Source organism: Acomys minous, assembly GCF_964271855.1.
Source record: "Acomys minous genome assembly, chromosome: 9".
NCBI lineage: Eukaryota > Metazoa > Chordata > Mammalia > Rodentia > Muridae > Acomys > Acomys minous.
In genome coordinates, this window is record NC_140490.1 from 73,105,589 (window position 1) to 73,118,242 (window position 12,654).

Here is a 12,654-nt window from a genome sequence, read left to right on the forward strand (position 1 = left end):
TGGCATTTATGATTTATGTATGTTAAATCATTCCTTTGCCTTTGGAATTAAGCCAACTTGATTGCAATAGGCTATCATTTTATATGTTCTTGAACTCAGTTTTTAAGTATTTTATTGAGAACATTTACATCCATATTCAACAGAGGTATTGGCCTATAATTTTCATTTTTGTTGGGTCTTCGTCAGGTTTTGGTTATCAGAATAATACTGACTTTCCAATAAGAATTTGAAAATGTTTCTTCATCTTGTATTTTATAGAATAATTTAAGAAGTATTGGGTTTGGTTCTTCTTGAAGGTCTCAGAATTCTAACCCGAGTCTACCTGGCCCTGAGCTTTATTAATTAAATATTTAACTATTGCTTCTATCTCATTGTATATTGTTATTCTGTGTCAATTACTTACTGTATCATGATTTTACCTTTAGGTTTAAACATTCATCCACATACATTAGATTTTTCAGTTTGGTGGAATGTAGATTTTTTAAAGTATATCCTTACAATTTTCTAAGTTCCTATGGTGTTGTAATGTCTCCCCCCTTTCATTTTCTAATTTTATTGGTTAGAAACTTCTTTCATTCTTTGTTTCAGTTGGCTAAAGGTTTGTCAATGTGGTTTATCTTTTCAAAGAACCAACTCACCATTTTATTGATTCATTGTATTTTTTCCATATCTGATTTATTACTTTCACCCTGATTTTGATTATATTTTCCCATCTATTTTCAGGTGTATTTTAAGTTATTCATTTGAGTTCTCATACTTTTTTTATGTTGGCACTGAGTGCTGTAAATGTTCCACTTAGAACTGCCAGTTTGTGTCCCATAGATTCTGATATGTTGTGTTTTCATTTTCACTCATTCTAGAAAATTTGAAAATATATTTCTTGATTTTTTGATACAATTACCAACCAGTAGTATGTTGCTTATTTTGCTCAAGTTTGTGTGCTTTCTATAGTTTCTATTAAATATTTCTGTCCAGCTTTAATCCATGCTTGCAATACAAAATTCAGAATTTTATTTCAATATTTTTTATGTTTGTTGAGACTTGTTTTGTATTATAACATGTGGTCCATTTTGGAGACAGTTCCATGGGATGCTGAGAAGAATTCTGTAGTGTTTGAAGGAAATTTTATGACATTTTCTGATAGATTCATTTGATTTATAATGTCATTTAACTTCAGAGTTTCTCTGTATGATTTTCTTTTATCTTTTGTTTTGCTTCATTTTGTTGTTTTTGAGGCAGAGTCTCTCTCTATAGCCCTGACTACCCTGGAACTCACTGTGTAGACCAGGCTGGCCTCAAACTTAGAAAGATCCACGTGCCTCTGCCTCCAGAGTGCTGGGATTAAAGGTGTGTGCCACCATATCTGGACTCTGTCAGATTTTCTTGTAGATGACCTGTCCATTTGTGAGACTGGGGGATTGGTATTACCCACCAGTTTTGATGTGATATATGTTCTGTTACATATTAGAATAGCTATGCTTGCTAATTATTAGTTCTACTGTCTTGCAATACCTTTTTCATCATTTTACCTGAAGACAGAATCTACCCTCGATCATGAGGTACATTTCTTGGAGGTATTAGAGAGTTGAACTCTGTTTTCTAATCCAGTCTGTCTGTTTCTTTTTATTGGGAAATGGAGACCATTAAAATTCACTGTTATTGAAGTATGTGTATTCATTGCTGTCATTTTGTAGTGTTTTCTCAGATCTCTTTTGATTACCTTTCCTAATATTGTTTCTTTATTCCCTGTAGTCTCTTGGGTACATTTATCCTTCTCTTCAGATTGAAATGGCCCCTTCTAGTATCATCTGTAGATCTGGCTTAGTATTCATTGATTTCTTTAATCTGTTCTTACAATGAGAAGGTTTAACAGAAAAATTTGCTGGGTAAAATAATCTGGGTTGCCTGCTAGGGTCTCTCAGGACTTAGAGTACATATTTCCAAGTATGGAGTTCTGAACTTAAAGGCTTCTCTAGAGTATCATCCTAACGGACCTGGATTTGTAAGTGACTTGACTTTTCCCTCCTGAAACACTTCATATAGTTTCTTCATCCTGTTCTTAATATTTTCACTATAATATGTTGTGGAGTGTCTCCTTTCTGGTCATGTCCCTGAGGTGTTCTGTAAGCCTCTTGTACTTAGGCAGTTTTGGGGGTTTGGAAATTATCTTCTCTGATTTTATTACAGATGTTCTGTATGCCTCTGCTATGGTATTCTTTTATGACCACAATTTGTAGAGTAGGTCTTTTTATAGTGCCCCCTTCAAACTCTCTCATGTTCTATCCATATATTTGTAAACTTCTCATTGATTTTTTTAAATAATCTAGAGAGCTGTTTTCCCATAATTTGGTGAGGCTTTCCATTTGGGGTTTTTAATTGGCTTATTGAGTTTTTCATTTCCGCAATGTTTCAGTATCTGTTTTCTTTCTTTCCTTCTTTCTTTCTTTTTTAAAGATTTATTTATTTATTTAGTATACAGTGTTCTGCCTGCATGTGTCTGCAGGCCAGAAGCGAGCAGCAGATCTCGTTATAGATGGTTGTGAGCCACCATGTGGTTGCTGGGAATTGAACTCAGGACCTTTGCAAGAGCAGACAGTGCTTTAACCTCTGAGCCACTTCTCCAGCCCCAGTATCTGTTTTCTTAAAAACTTCAAATTTTATTTTTATGTCTAGGATTAACTTCCTTTATTATATTTGCACATTTCTGAATGAAATGTCTTCTTTAAATTTGACCATAGTTATAATCATTCTTTTAAGTTGTTCATCTAAGAATTCTTACAGATTATTTTCAATAAGGGTCATTACTGTGGGATTTGTATTTCTGGAAGAGATGTGTTACATTGGTTTTCTGTGGTGTTTTTATTTCTGCATTAGGATTTTGTATCTTGAACTAGTTAGTTGGTTGAGTTTTTCTTTCTTTTGTGTTCATATCGTCTTTCTTCTTTCAGTGTGTGTGTTTAAAATGTTCAATAGGGCTTCTTCATGGAAAGGTTAAGATGCTGCTGCTGATTTCCTCCGTCCCAAGTCTTCTGCATGTTACTTATTTGTTTGTTGTCTTCGCTGGCTTGATTCAGAGCTTGTAACAAGTTTCCTGAGGCAGAGTGAACTATTCTTGGGTCCCAAAGCTGGCGAGGGCACATGGAGGATCCCAGCCAGACAGGCAGCAGGCTCCGGTAATGCTGGAGTGGAGTCCACAGCCTGGGTCGTGGTGAGCTGGCTGGAGAGTGCCCTATGGGGAGCAGGCTGAGAACTAGTGCATCCCAAAGGGAAGAAGAGGAACCAGGAGAAGGGTGTGATAGCTGACAATCAGCCAACCTGCAGCCAGAATGAAGAGATTCTGTAAAGCTACAAGGTAGGTTCCCCGTGTTTCTATGCCACATGGGCTGGCTGGATGGCCCATGGTATGCAGGGATCTGTGACCTGGCTAGCTCCAAAGGAAGGCAGGAGAATCCCTGGCATGAAGCCATGGGTGAGCAGATGGAGGAACATCACATATGTTTTGATGAAGGAAAATGAGATGTAAAACATGTTTGTTTTAAATAAGTGCAGTTATTTGACATAAAGTTCCCCAAGGTGTGGATGTCTGTGAGAGAAAAGCAGTTATGATGGAGAAAGCCATGCGGGTCTATGAACAGGAAGAAGATGCTGAAAAGGATAGCACTCTGAACAGAGAATCCAGACAGGAAAAGCAGTAGCAAGCTAATAAATACCAAAAAATATCAGAGTTGACCAACCAAAACTGAGAAAAAGCTCTTTCTCAAACCCAGATCTACTAAATCCATACCAAACTGTGCAGCTCACAGGAACAACCTCCACGCTGTGATCCCACAGCCCTTATCCCACAGAACACATCTCTGCTCTCACTGTAGGACCGGTTGGTCATGCCACCTTTCTGTGCTCCAGCCATGTTTCTATTACCACACCTAGCCCCCTTACAGTTTATATGCCTCTCTTCCACCAGACTGTACGATGCCTCCTGACAGTTTCAGTGCCCGGTGCAGTGCCTGACACATATTGAGTGTGTACATTAGCAATACCCTAATTAATAAGTAGATCGATGAGCCTTGCTGCCAATACTGGAGACATTTTAGCATGGGAAGGCCTTATTTTCCAAACTACTATTTCACTGTGGAAAGCCTGGTTGGCTGCACAACCAAATGCAATGGTGGGAAATGTCCATACTGTCATTTTCATAGATGTTCATGTTAGGGCAGTTAGGGTAATTAGCTTAGTTTCATCTGCTATCTTGAAAACGTACTCAATGGTGGAAATGTTTTCTCCCAAGAAACAACTGTTTCCATGGAACTAAAGTTCTGCAAGTCCCTGGCTCGAGACTGGTTCTTTGGTAAGAGTGAACATGTTTAGCCAGAAGCAAGTGCACAGTATTTTTGACAGATGTGTGTCATCCTGACCTAACTATTACCTCTGAAAGCCAGATCATATCACTGTTATTAAAGGAGTCGGACACCATAGGAAGTGGGAGCTTGTTTCATCCATCCTCACCCTTTGGGTACTCGGGAGTCGGTGCCTTATGCTCTGCCCTCTTTGATCCTTGTTTATTCTAATCTTTGCCTATGGCTGTGGATCTCTTAAATATACTGATGGCAAGTAGCTCTGGCGTGCTCAGCTCCCCCTAAGGAAGTCAAAAGCCTCATTCAAAGACGGCTCATCAGCTAGAAAATAAAGGACATACTTCTGTTTTTAGTCCTGTCTCAGACTTGAATGAAGTGTCTCTGCACAGTCTTCACTCAGTAAGTCTTACACACAAAGTAAAGAAGCATAGGGATTTTGGAAATTTTTTGTGGGCTTTGCTGTTAATTTATTATAAAATGCATTTATACTGTATTAAAACAATATGGATGCGGTTGGGGAGATGGCTCAGCCCGTAAAATACCTTTTGTGCAAGCATGAAAACCTGAGCTTGGGTCTCCAAAACCCATGTAAAACACTTGGTGCTGTGTGCCAGGAGCTCTGGTTCTGGGGTAGAGGGAGAAGCAAAGATGGGCGGATCCCTGAAGCTCATTGGCCAGTCAGCCTAGATGGGCGGATCCCTGAAGCTCATTGGCCAGTCAGCCTAGCAAACTACACAAGCTTCAGCTTCAGTGACAGACTGGGCCTCAAATAATAACACAGAAGGGTGGTACAGGGGAGCTCCCCAAAGCCTAGCTTTGGCCTCTGGATGCACACGCATGAGTGCACACACACATTCAGACACATGTATACACACCTACACTAATAAATACATAAACTACACAGATATGATAGAACACTCACCAAAATAAAAATAGTAACAGGTTAATTTCTTCAGGTCTCCCTTAGTACCTATTACCAGCAAACTTTCTTTTGATAATTTGTCTTATGCCTCACAATTTTCTACATTTGATTTATATGAAGATGAAATATATATATATATATATATATATATATATATATATATATATATATGTATATATATATATATGTATATATATATGGGGTATAATGTATGTAGATATAAAGACATAGTATTTACAGTGTACACAAATACAGTCTTGTTTTATTACAAATCATGCTCATCTTATGCATATAATTTAGTCTCTTCTCCAATTTTCCACACAAAACGTCATGTCCATCTACTTGTAGTGTTGCTTGCTTCTGCCAACTCCATAATGTCCTGATGTGTTAATGTTCAGATAGATAAGACTTGGGTTCACCTTCCAATCATTTGTAAGGAATCTGCTGCTCAGTGCTCTCTCTCCATGAAAACCCATCTGCCCTATCTTTTGATGAGTGTGACATCTGCTAAAGGAAAAACAGCTTGAAATAACACATCTCGGCCCACATATATGGGTTACTTGACTTGGTTCCGCAAGCTTTCCCCTTACAATGCCTGGCCACTTCACACTGGTCTTCACTGGCTAATGGTCTGAAGTACTTCCTCTTTCTATTTCACTTGTATTCATTCAAACACTTTGCCTGTTTTTCTTTTAGGTACATCCTCTTGTGGATATGAAGTTTTTGAATTTTTAGTGTTCAGAATATTATGAGGAATATATGTATATATAGAGAGAGGTAGAGAGAATTTATAACAAATTTTTCATTGTCTTCAAAATTCATTTGTGCTTCTGAAAAATTGTGTGTATGTTTACGTACTTGTGGTGTTTCACTTTTCTTTCTAGCTTTCAGATTTTTGTGTCATGTTAAGAAAGATCTTTTCTAACAGATCTATAAAATGATTATATTTTCTTCTGATATGCTATAAACTTTACCATTTTTTACAAATAAATATTTAGTCTATATAGAAGATTTTTCCTTGGGGTTGGCATGGTGTAGGAGTTTTCACGCTGAGGAGGACAACATAAAAATCACAACTGCAATGGAAACACAATTCATTATATTTTATTCTTTAAAGTCTGTGAATAAAATAAAAATAGAAATTTCACCATGCATCAGTTCTGACCTCTTTATTTTCTCAGGAGGAATCGCATAACAGAACACATCATATTTGTGTGCCACCATAAACCGCCAAACCTTTTAGCACCTGCATTCTCCTTTTCCTACACGGTTACAACCATCTAAGGTTTACAGCAGGCGCGCTACCTGTTTTAAATGACTAGTCTAAGGCCTCTAAGATAATTAACGGCTGTATTAATTCAAAACACAAGATCTCTTTGCTTTTCAGCTTTTAAGTGTTCTGTCTATCCATAAACTTCCCACTACGCATTATTCAGCATGTGGAAAAATCCCAAGACAGAGCCACTTACCTATGGTGAAGATGTTTTTAAAAAGTGAAGCAATATAGATTGTTAAAGGCACTCACTGGCCACGAGCACGTTCTCCTCATTTTGGCCTAACACACATGGTCGTGACTGAGTTGCAAACCTGCTGGAAATGGGTCTGGGGCGGGTGCCGGGAGCAAGCTTAACTGGAGAGGTGCAAATTGTGCCAGTGTAATTCCTAATACAAGACAGTGGAAAATTGCTAGCCCAATTGAGAGTTGTTAACACAATAGAAAGGACGCTGAAGGAAAGCCTGATGCGTCTCTCCTACATCTTTTTTGTCCCCACTGCCATTTTCTGAGGGGATAAAATGAGATGACATCGGGAAGAAAACTACCACACCAGAGCCGTGTGATTGCTGCTTTGAATGCGGGGCAGGAGCGCCAGCGCGGCCAGATTGATCCATTTCCAAGCAATGGTCATTACATTGCGTTTTACTCCGAAAAATGCAGCGCTTTTCTGTTTCCTGAGGTGTCTGTGGTGATGGATGGCGGGCTGCTCTACCTACCTCAGTAAATTATTTTATGTTTAACAATCCTGTGTCATGGAATTAACTGAGTTGTACATTTCAGTGTGGTCTGACTGAAATTTTACCAGAGACTATGAAAAGAATGCAAATTACAGAGAGGAGGTTTCAGTCATAGGAAAGGGTTTTGTCTTGGTCAAGTGACTGTGTTTTGGATCTGATGAGATGCAACATCTAATTTTTCTGCCATTTTTAAACACGTTTGATGATTTTTTTCACAGAGAAAATGCCTGCTCTTAAAAGAGTAGGCTTAAAACTTGTTGTTTCTCTCATTTATCATCTCACCATTTAAAAGCCATTACGTGTTGAGGCTGGGTCTTGGGGAGAGTTGTTCTGCTTTTATGCATATGTATGAGATCACAGAAGGTTATAAAGTGTCAGTCCACACTCCCAAATCTACCAACAATAAGATAACAAAAACTGGTGTGAGCACAGTTCCTGACCAGCACTCATCGGACACTCACACATGCATCCATTGCAGTGAGGACAACTGTCCCCAAATCATAGAATTTAATTTTTTTTTCAGTGAAGGAGACATAACTTCCTTTTATTGAACCCCACACAAGCGCATGGCCAACATATGAGTAAATATGCCTTGAAATTCCACTGCAGTCACTTGGAATTTGACCCCTAGTCACACATGAAAGTTCATGCCATAACAATCACTCATTGAATGATTAAATGAATGAAACAAAAGCACGTACAGGGAAGAAAATAACCATGTTTTTCAGTAAAATTGTCTCACATTTTGTCAGTTTATGGTGAATTTCAAGGTTAAAGATTCTAATTTTTTTTGTCATGTTTCTGCTCAGTCTCTGCATTTTTTTCCTCACGACTTTAAAAATTAAATCGTGCTGATTGTGTATGTGTACATGTGGAGGTCAGAGGGCAGCTTGCAGGGGTCAGTGTGTTCATTTCCCCACGTGGGTTCCAACATGTCAGGCTCAATAGCAAGAGTTTTTCCCACTGAGCCCCCTCACCAGCCTTGCTATCTTTAACTCTGAGTCATAGTGGTAAAATTAAGTATTTGTCTACTTTTCCCCCCCACTCTGCATAAAGAAAAGTAAGGTAAGAACAGAGAAAATACAAGAGTTCCTTACACATCCATGAAGCACATGAGCTGTCATAACCTCCTTGGCCTAGGGACCGTGAGTGACAGCAGATGGTCAGGTCCCAAAACTTCCCCAGATTTCTAAACTTGAATAGCCTACGCGTGCAATTTCAATATTGTAATGCAATTTGTTATGTATATTTAATCACAAATCTAGGATAATAGATAATAATTATCTAGTTCTCATTAAATTGATTAAAGAAACTACATCTTTCTACAATTCATCAATATTTTAAACAGCTCCAGCAAATTTAAACCAAAGACCAGTATTTAAATGGACTGTGTATATCTGAAGTATATTTTATATTTATTCCAAGTTCTCTTATCAAACTAGTACTGTAAGTAATACTGTAAAATTATAAAGTAATTACCTGTTATACTCTTTTAGAATTTGTGCTTAAAGACAAATGTTTAGTCCCGTTAGCACAGCAGGATGCTTGGCAGTCTCATAATCTAAAGACACTACTAAAACACAAGGCATATTGTGATTTAAGAAGAACACTGTAAGTTAAAATGGATATGTTATTTAGATCTAACTTTTTCTTGGGCATTTTAGCAAACATCTCTCAATGTGTTCTGGGTTAGCAAAAACATAAAACAAAATCAAGAATCAAAAAAAAAAAAAAAGAAGAAGAAGAAGAAAGAAAGAAAAGAAAAGAGGCTTTCAGATTAAAAAAAATGATGTTCAACTTTAAAACAAAGATAATCCTTCAATTGGCTAATGGCCATCTTATAGACCTCAGCAAGGAATCTACATTTCAGAGTGCTTAGGGGCAGGACCAGCAGTAGGACAGCTGGTCACTGTTCCCGTGCCATCTCAGATGGGAAGAGATGTCACCCTGTCCTTGGCTGTGCTGGAAGCAATCTTCTCTCTGCGAGTCACTTACTTTCTTAAACACATTTAAGTGGTAAAAACTTTTAAAGTCAAAAGCAACTCCCTTATGCCAAGCTTACACTCGCAACAGCAAGGCCATCAGGCAATTTCCCCAATTGCATTATTGTTTGCTGGATGATTTGTTTGATTTTTTTCTTTTAAAGAACAAAGAGCTTCCAGAGGGAAAGGGGAGGGTGCTTTTACTAAAGCATCATTTTTACGAAAGAAACTTTTGCTCCTCTTTGGAAACATCCACAAAGTGTAAGTAGATAGCTTTTGTTCTTTGTTGTTGTTGTTGTTGTTGTTGTTGTTGTTGTTTTTAATCACCCAGCTTCATGTTTAACCTAGAGATGGTAGCAGGTTAGCGCACTATCTCCCCAGTGTCCTCCGTCCCTGTGCGCTTGCAGTTATGATAACAGTGTGCGTTAGACATCAGGTCACAGACACCCTCCAGCATCCATGCCAGGGATTGAGATGCACCCTGGTTAGTGTTTCAGTCCTCGGGGCCTTTCTCGTGTGCCCCATGGTTTATGTAACCATTCCCCATCCTTGAACTTCTTGTCATCAGACATTGTCTTAGAGCTCAAGCTCTCAGTAACTTAATTCCTTGGTTACACAGATTGCTTAACTTACAGCATCTACTTGGCTACTCCAGAATTTAGTACATCGGAGATGCTTCTCAGCTAGGGTACGAGTAATTGCAAGGCATTTGTAACCCAGGAAGCCTAGGAAATGGTACTTGAGGATCAATTCCTATTCACTTACCCATCTCCATGCTTCAGAAAAGGTGAGCTAGGAATTAACCAAAGCCCGTGCTGGCCAATAGAAACATGAGCCGCAAAAGCAGCCATATATGTAATTGGGGAGACTCCCAATAGCCACATTTGAAAGAATGCAAAATAGAGAAATTCAATGTGAATGATGTACTTGCAGCCTAAAATATTATATTTCAAATTTGAAATCAGTAAAAAAAAATACAAATGAGATGTTTTATATACATTTTTGTACAGTTAGAAATCCCCCCCCCGTGTGTGTGTGTGTGTGTGTGTGTGTGTGTGTGTGTGTGATCTCTAAAACATATCTGGGGCCCAGAGAAATGGATCTGTCCATAAAGAGCATACTGTACAAGCATCAGAAGCTCTAATGCCCAGCACCCCCAGGAATAGCCAGGACTGATGAAACACACCGGTAGTCCTAGCACTGTGAAGGCCAAAACAGATGAGTCCCTTGAGCTCACTCACCAGCCAGTCCACGTGAACTGATGAACTCAGTTCAGTGGGAAGCCCTGTCTCAAAATAGGCAAAGACACCTAGCATTGCTGTCTAGCCTACACACACACACACACACACACACACACACACACACACACACACACACATATATATATATATATATATACACAACATACATATGTGCATACACATGAGCATGTACAAATATACCATATACATAAACTAAACATAAAATAGTAAAATTGAAAGTGAGATAGCCCAGCAGTTAAGAGCACCGACTGCTCTTCTATAGGACCAGGGTTCAATTCCTGGCACCCATGTGTTGGCTCACAACTATCTGTAACCCCAATTCTAAGGGATCCAATGTCCTTTTCTGCCTTCCATGGGCACTGAACACATGTGCTTCAAAATATACATGTAAGCAAAGCACCTTTACACATAAAACAAATATGCTTAATAAAATTATTTTAAAATTTAAAAATCTACATTCAGAATAGCTGTATTTTAAAGGCTTAGTACTACATGTGGCTGGCTGCCATCCCGTTAAGCAGCCCAGATGTAAAGAGCTGGAGTTGATGGAGGATAAGGAAGTGAACTCCATCTGGAGTTTGAATTATCCCTCTTACTAGCAAACCACAGATGGATTACATAATATTGCTGCGCTTCCATTTGTCTATAAGCAAAATAGGAATCGTATCAAGAAAACTGTGCAGAGTTGAGGCAGGAACCTATGGAATAACATTAGCAGTAAGAGTCAACAAATGTTTTGTACAAGAGTCTTTTAGAAGGATAGATAGCAATCCAACTCCAGCTTAAGTAACTAATTTCAATACCCTAAGCCCTTATTTTGTGATCTTGTTACTATTTTCCTTATTATAAATTATTTAGAAAACAATCATTCCTGCTCATATTAGTTATTAGTTATTTTTCTTTTGATGTGATAAAACACTATGATCAAGGCATCTCAGAGAAGAAAGAGTTTGCTTAGACTTTCAGTTCCGGGGGTATAATTGTCCATAGAGATGAGGAGGCCCATAGCAAAAACAGGAAGCTGAGAGCTCCTATCTATTTCCTTGAGAATAAAGTAGAAAAACCAAACTGGAAATGGGAGTATTTCAACTTTCAAGGCACCACCTAAACCTCCCCCAACAGCACACCAACTGGAGACCAAGTGTTCAGATGCTCAAGACTATTGGGCATTTATTTTTCATAAAACCACCAGATGCTCTCATACTCCAGATAGAAGGACTAGCATTTCACTCATAGCCCAGGTTACCATGCATCATGAATGTACGTGCCTCTTGATTATTTTGTATGTGTGTTGAGAACTGTCCTTTGTGACTCATTGGTCCTTTCCCAACAGCACTCAACATCATTTCCCCATGGCTTTCTGAATGGTATATTCTGAAATCAGGAGGAACAGATGCAGAAGGAGTCATAGGTCCTTTGTATGCCATATTCCCTGTTGGATGGCTGTATAGTTAGTGGAGGATTTGGTCTATTCCATCTTTCTCCAATTTCTAATATTCTTCTCTAAGCCTGAAGTGGAGGTAGAGACAGCTAGAAAGTGTTTGACATATTTTTGAGTTTCTCACTCTCCCTCAAGTGTGTGTGTGTGTGTGTGTGTGTGTGTGTGCGCGCGCGCTAGTGTGCGCATGTGCGTATGCTCTCGCTCCCCAGTGCTTCTGACCTGTGCAAGGATAGACCTTTCCTGACACAACTCATGTAGGAGATGCAAACAGAGAAATCTCCTTAGGCTGACTGTGGGCATAGAATTGGTTCGTTCCACCAAAAAGACCCTGGCCACAGTCATAAATCTTTCACACTTAGAGAATTTATCAAGATTGATGGGAAATGTTGTGTTAAAAGCCACAGTTACAAGATACTGCAGGTAAATAACATTGCCAAGAAATCCTTATACGGATATTTTAAGTGACTTCTCTGTGACAACATAGTCTCTGCAAGCACTCTAGCCTAGCAACACAGTATACCATGTAGTATAAGGTGGGTCCCTTACTGATCACATGGTCAACTAGGAGAGATGGCTCACTGCTGTGTCCCAGGACCACAACAAAGGAAAAGACAAAAATACAGTGTGGCTTCTACCGACTGCATATCCCCTTTATACAACCGTACATCTGAAAAATCTTTAA

The 12,654-nt window shown here is 38.8% G+C and overlaps 1 protein-coding gene across 1 annotated transcript in view; it reads left to right on the forward strand.

Moving 5' to 3' along the window:
- Positions 1-12,654, forward strand: part of POU6F2 (POU class 6 homeobox 2) — a gene marked incomplete at its 5' end in the record, with an annotated part of 488,714 nt that overhangs the window by 186,772 nt on the left and 289,288 nt on the right. The window lies entirely within an intron of this gene.